The following is a 6,493-nucleotide window of genomic DNA, read 5'->3' on the forward strand; positions in this document are numbered from 1 at the left end:
CATTTTCACAATATTGATTCTTCCAATCCAAGAACATGGTATATCTCTCCATCTGTTTGTGTCATCTTTGATTTCTTTCATCAGTGTTTTATAGTTTTCTGAGTACAGGTTTTTTTACCTCCTTGGGTAGGTTTATACCTATGTATTTTATTCTTTTTGTTGCAATGGTGAATGGGATTATTTCCTTAATTTCCCTTTCTGATCTTTCATTGTTAGTGTATAGGAATGCAAGAGATTTCTGTGTATTATTTTTGTATCCTGCAACTTTACTAAATTCATTGATTAGCTCTAGTAGTTTTCTGGTGGCATCTTTAGGATTATCCATGTATAAGTACCATGTCATCTGTGAACAGTGACAGTTTTACTTCTTTTCCAATTTGAATTCCTTTTGTTTATTTTTCTTCTCTGATTGCCATGGCTAGGACTTCCAATACTATGTTGAATAGAAGTGATGAGAGGGGACATCCTTGTCTTGTTCCTGATCTTAGAGGAAATGCTTTCAGTTTTTCACCATTGAGAATGATATTTGCTGTGTGTTTGTCATATATAGACTTTATTATGTTGAGGTAGTTCCTTCTATGCCCATTTTCTGGAGAGTTTTTAATCACAAATAGGTGTAGAATTTGGTTGAAAGCTTTTTCTGCATCTATTGAGATGATCATATCGTTTTTATTCCTTAATTTGTTAATATGGTGTATCAAATTGATTTTCATATATTGAAGAATCCTTGCATCCCTGTGATAAATCCCAGTTGATCATGGTGTATGATCCTTTGAATGTGTTGTTGAAATCTCTTTGCTAGTATCTTGCTGAGGATTTTTGCATCTATATTCATCAGTGATATTGGTCTGTAATTTTCTTTTCTTGTAGTATTTTTGTCTGCTTTTGGTATCAGCATGATGGTGGCCCCATAGAATGAGGTTGGGAGTGTTCTTTCTCTGCACTTTTTTGGAAGAGTTTGAGAAGTATGGGTGTTAGCTCTTCTCTAAATGTTTGAACAGAATTAGTCTGTGAAGCAAACTGGTCCTGGGCTTTTGTTTGTTGGAAGATTTTTAATCACAGTTTCAATTTCAGTGCTTGTGATTGGTCTGTTCATATTTTCTATTTCTTCCTGGTTCAGTCTTGGAAGGTTATACCTTTATAAGAATTTGTCCATTTCTTCCAGGTGGTCCATTTTATTGGTATAGAGTTGCTTGTAGTCATCTTTTGTGATGTTTTGTGTTTCTGTGGTGTCCATTGTAATTTCTCCTTTTTCATTTCTAATTTTATTGATTTGAGTCTTCTCCCTCTTTTTCTTGGTGAATCTGGCTAAAGGTTTACCAATTTTGTTTATCTTCTCAAAGAACCAGCTTTTAGTTTTATTGATCTTTGCTATTGTTTTCTTTGTTTCTATTTCATTTATTTCTGCTCTAACCTTTCTGATGTCTTTCCTCCCACTAACTTTGGGTTTTGTTTGTTCCTCTTGCTCTAGTTCCTTTAGGTGTGAGGTTAGATTGTTTGAGATGTTTTCTTGTTTCTTGAGGTAGGATTGTATTGGTATAAACTTCCCTCTTAAAACTGCTTTTGCTGAATCCCATAGGTTTTGGCTCATCATGTTTTCATTGTCATTTGTCTCTACATATTTTTTGATTTCCTCTTGATTACTTCAGTGATCTCTTGGTTATTTAGTAACGTATTGTTTAGCCTCCATGTGTTTGTGTTTTTTACATTTTTTCCCCTGTAATTTACTTCTAATCTCATAACATGTGGTCTGAAAAGATGCTTGACATAATTTAAATTTTCTTAACTTTACTGATGCTTAATTTGTGACCCAAGATGTGACCTGTCCTGGAGAATATTCCATGTACACTTGAGAAGAAAGTGTAATCTGCTGTTTTCTGATGGAATGTTCTATAAATGTCAATTATATCTATCTGGTCTAATGTGTCATTTAAAGCTTGTGTTTCATAATTATCATTCTGTCTGGATGTTCTCTCCATTGGTGTAAGTGAGGTGTTAAAGTCCTCCACTATTATTGTGTTACTGTCGATTTTCTCTTTTACAGCTGTTAGCATTTGCCTTATATATTGAGGTGCTCCTATGTTGGGTGCATATATATTTATAATTGTTATATTGTACTCTTGGACTGATCCCTTGATCATTATGTAGTGTCCTTCCTTGTCTCTTGTAATATTCTTTATTTTAAAGTCTATTTTATCTGATATGAATATTGCTACTCCAGCTTTCTTTTGATTTCCATTTGCATGGAATATCGTTTTCCATCCCCTCACTTTTTGTCTGTATGTGTCCCTAGGTCTGAAGTGTGTCTCTTGTAGACAGCATATATATGGGTCTTGTTTTTGTCTCCATTCAGCAAGCCTTTGTCTTTTGGTTGGAACATTTAATCCATTCACATTTAAGGTAATTATCAATATGTATGTTCCGATGATCATTTTCTTAATTTTGGGGGGTTTGTTTTTGTAGGTCTTTTCCTTCTCGTGTTTCCTCCCTAGATAAGTTCCTTTAACATTTGTTGTAGAGCTGGTTTGGTGGTGCTGAATTCTCTTAGCTTTTCTTGTCTGTAAAAGTTTTGATTTCTCTGTCAATTCTGAATGAGATCCTTGCTGGGTAGAGTAATCTTGGTTGATGATTTTTCCCTTTCATCACTTTAAATATATCATGCCACTTCCTTTTGGCTTGTAGAGTTTCTGCTGAGAAATCAGCTGTTAACCTTGTGGGAGTTTCCTTGTATGTTATTTGTTGCTTTTCCCTTGTTGCTTTTAATAATTTTTATTTTTCTTTAATTTTTATCAATTTGATTACTAAGTGTCTCAGTGTGCTTCTCCTTGTGTTTGTCCTGTTTGGAACTCTGCACTTCCTGGACTTGGGTAGCTATTTCCTTTCCCATGTTAGGGAAGTTTTCAACTATAATCTCTTCAAATATTTTTTCTGGTCCTTTCTCTCTCTCTTCTCCTTCTGGGACCCCTATAATGCGAATGTTGTTGTATTTAATGTTCTCCCAGAGGTCTCTTAGGCTGTCTTCATTTCTTTTCGTTCTTTTTTCTTTATTCTGTTCTGCAGCAGTGAATTCCACCATTCTGTCTTCCAGGTCACTTATCCGTCCTTCTGCCTCTGTTATTCTGCTATGGATTCTTTCTAGTGTATTTTTCATTTCAGTGTTTGTATTGTTCATCTCTGTTTGTTTGTTCTTTAATTCTTCTAGGTCTTTGTTAAACATATTTTGCAACTTGTTGGTCTTTGCCTCCATTTTTTTTCTGAGGTCCTGGATCATCTTCACTATCATTATTCTGAAATCTTTCTCTGTAATGTTGCCTATCACCACATCATTTAGCTGTTTTTCTGGGGTTTTGTCTTGTTCCTTCATCTGGTACATAATCCTCTGCCTTTTCATTTTGTCTGTCTTTCTGTGAATGTTGTTTTTGTTCCACAGGCTGCAGGATTGTAGTTCTTATTGCTTCTGCTGTCTGCCCTCTGGTGGATGAGCCTATGTAAGAGGATTGTGCAATATTCCTGATAGGAGGGACTGGTGGTGGGTATAGCTGGTTGTTGCTCTGGTGGGCAGGGCTCAGTAAAACTTTCATCTGCTTTCCTGCTGCTGGGTGGGTCTGAGTTCCCTCCTGGTTGGTTGTTTGGCCTAAGACTACCCAGCACTGGAGGCTACAGGCTCTTTGGTGGGGCTAATGGCAGACTGTGGGAGGGGTCACACCAAGGAGTACCTCCCAGAACTTCTGCTGCCAGTGTCCTTGTCCCCAAAGTGAGCCACAGCCACCCTCCACCCCTGCAGAAGACCCTCCAACACTAGCAGGTAGGTCTGGTTCTTTCGCCTATGGGGTCACTGCTCCTTCCCCCTGGGTCCTGATGCTCATACTACTTTGTGTGTGCCCTCCAAGAATGGAGTCTCTGTTTTCCTCAGTCCTGTCAAACTCCTGCAATCAAATCCTGCTTGCCTTCATGGTCTGTTTCTTTAGGAATCCTCCTCCCATTGCCAGACCCCCAGGTTGGGAAACCTAATGGGCTCAGAGCCTTCACTACAGTGGGTGGACTTCTGTTGGTACCATTGTTCTCCAGTTTGTGTGTCACCCACCCAGTGGTTATGGGACTTGTTTTTATTGTGATTGTGCCCCTCCTACCATCTCATTGTGGCTTCTCCTTTGTCTTTGGATATGGGGTATCTTTTTTGTTGAGTTCCAGTGTCTTCCTGTCAATGATTGTTCAGCAGTTATTTGTGATTCTGGTGCTCTTGCAACAGGGAGTGAGCGAACATCCTTCTATTCCACCATCTTGAGCTGATCCTCCAAAACACTCTGTTCTTAACAAGGCTTCCTCTTAAGAGGAAACTAGTTAACCAGAGCCTAGCCTGCCAGTGTGTTATCCGAGTCTAACCGACCTGAGGGAAAGGAAATATCCAACTCCAGCGGGATCTAGTCTACCAACAGGGATAGGGGAAATACCCAATTCCAGCCACTCTAGCCATCTTGTCCCACCTAATAAGGGAGAAAAAAGGTAAGAAAAAAAAGCTTGTAAATTTCACAGTCCAGAGGCATAAGTGCACTGAAAGGCTGAGACCAACTCATAGGATTGTAGAACACCTCACCCCACACCTTACCGTCACATTGCTAAAGGCTTACTTACATTAGTTTCTTTTACCTGGTACATCATGTCTGGCTATCAAGAAAAAATTACAAGGCATACCAAAAGGCAAAAAACACAATATGTAGTGAAAGAAGAAGCATCAGAACCAGACATGACAGAGATATTGGAATTATCATATCAGGATTTTTAAGCAACCATGATTAATATGCTAAACAGTCTAATGGATAAAGTACACTGCACACAAAAAGAGATAGACAATGCAAACAGAAAAATGGAAATCTTAAGAACTAAAAAGTCATGCAAAAAAATTATAATACACTGTGACAGAAATGAAGGTTGCCTTTGATGGGCTCATTAGTTGACAGAACAAGCCTGAGAAAAGACTCTCTGAGATGCAATACATTAATACAATTCTAAAAACAAAGATTACAAAATTTGAAAGCAGCACAACAATATCCAAAAATATTTCGATAAATACAAAATATGTAAAATACGTGCAATGAGAATACTAAAAGGAGAAGAGAAAAAGGAACAGAAGAAATATTTAAAACAATAACTGAGAATTTCCTCAAATTAATGTCAGACACCAAACCACAGATCCACTAAACTCAGAGAACATCAAGACAGATAAATGACAAAAACCCTACTTATAGGTGTATCATTTATAAACTACAGGATATAAAGGATTAATAAATATTTAAAGTGTTGAGAGGAAAAGAACATCACCAACCTAAAATTTTGTACCCCACCAAATTACCCATCAAAAGTGAAAAAAAATACTTTGTCAGACAAACAAAAATTTAGGGAATTTATTGCTATTAGACTTGCCTTGCAAGAAAACAAAAACTTCTAACTGATAACAGTTAATAGATAGTAGATAACACTTTGTTCAAAATAATAATAACAACAATGTATTTGATTATACATGTATATGTGTATTCTTATGTATAAATGATTTATATATATATATATATGTGTATGTATGTATATACACCTTTATTGTGATATTTGCTTTATTGAAGTGATCTGGAACCAAACCCACAATATCTCCAAGCTATATTATATTATATTATATTATATTAATTATAATATATAATAATTATATACATTATATTATACTTTGAAGATATTGTTAGTTTGGTTCCAGACGGCTTCAATAAAGCAAATATCAGAATAAAGTGAGTCACATGAATTCTTTGGTTTCCCAGTACATGTAAAAGTTATGTATACACTATACTGTAATCTATTAAGTGTTTAATAGCATTAATTCTAAAAAGCAAGTGTACAGGGCTTCCTTGGTGGCGCAGTGGTTGAGAGTCCTCCTTCCGATGCAGGGGACACGGGTTCATGCCCCGGTCTGGGAGGATCCCACATGCTGTGGAGAGGCTGGACTCATGAGCCATGGCCACTGAGCCTGCATGTCCGGAGCCTGTGCTCTGCAATGGGAGAGGCCACAACAGTGAGAGGCCCGCGTACCACACACACACACACACACACACACACACACAAAAGCAAGTGTACAGACCTTAATAAAGAATACTCTTTTGCTAAAAAATGTTCATCAACATCTGAGCCTTCAGTGAGTCATAATTTTTTTGTTGGAGGAGGGTCTTGCCTCCATGTTGATGGCTGCTGACTGATAAAAGTGGTGATTAGTGAATGTTGGAGTGGCTGTGTCAATTTCTCAAAATAAGACAACAATAAAGTTTGCTGCCTTGACTGACTCTTCCTTTCATGAACAATTTCTCTATAGCATACAATGCTGTTTGATAGTGTTTTACCATAGTAGAACTTCTTTAAAAATTGCAGTTAGTCATCTCAAAACCTGCCACTGCTTTATCAACTAAGTTTATATAATATTCTAATTTTTTGTTGTCATTTTAACAATTTTCACAGCATT

The sequence above is a fragment of the Grampus griseus genome (assembly GCF_964374135.1).
Source record: "Grampus griseus genome assembly, chromosome: X".
NCBI lineage: Eukaryota > Metazoa > Chordata > Mammalia > Artiodactyla > Delphinidae > Grampus > Grampus griseus.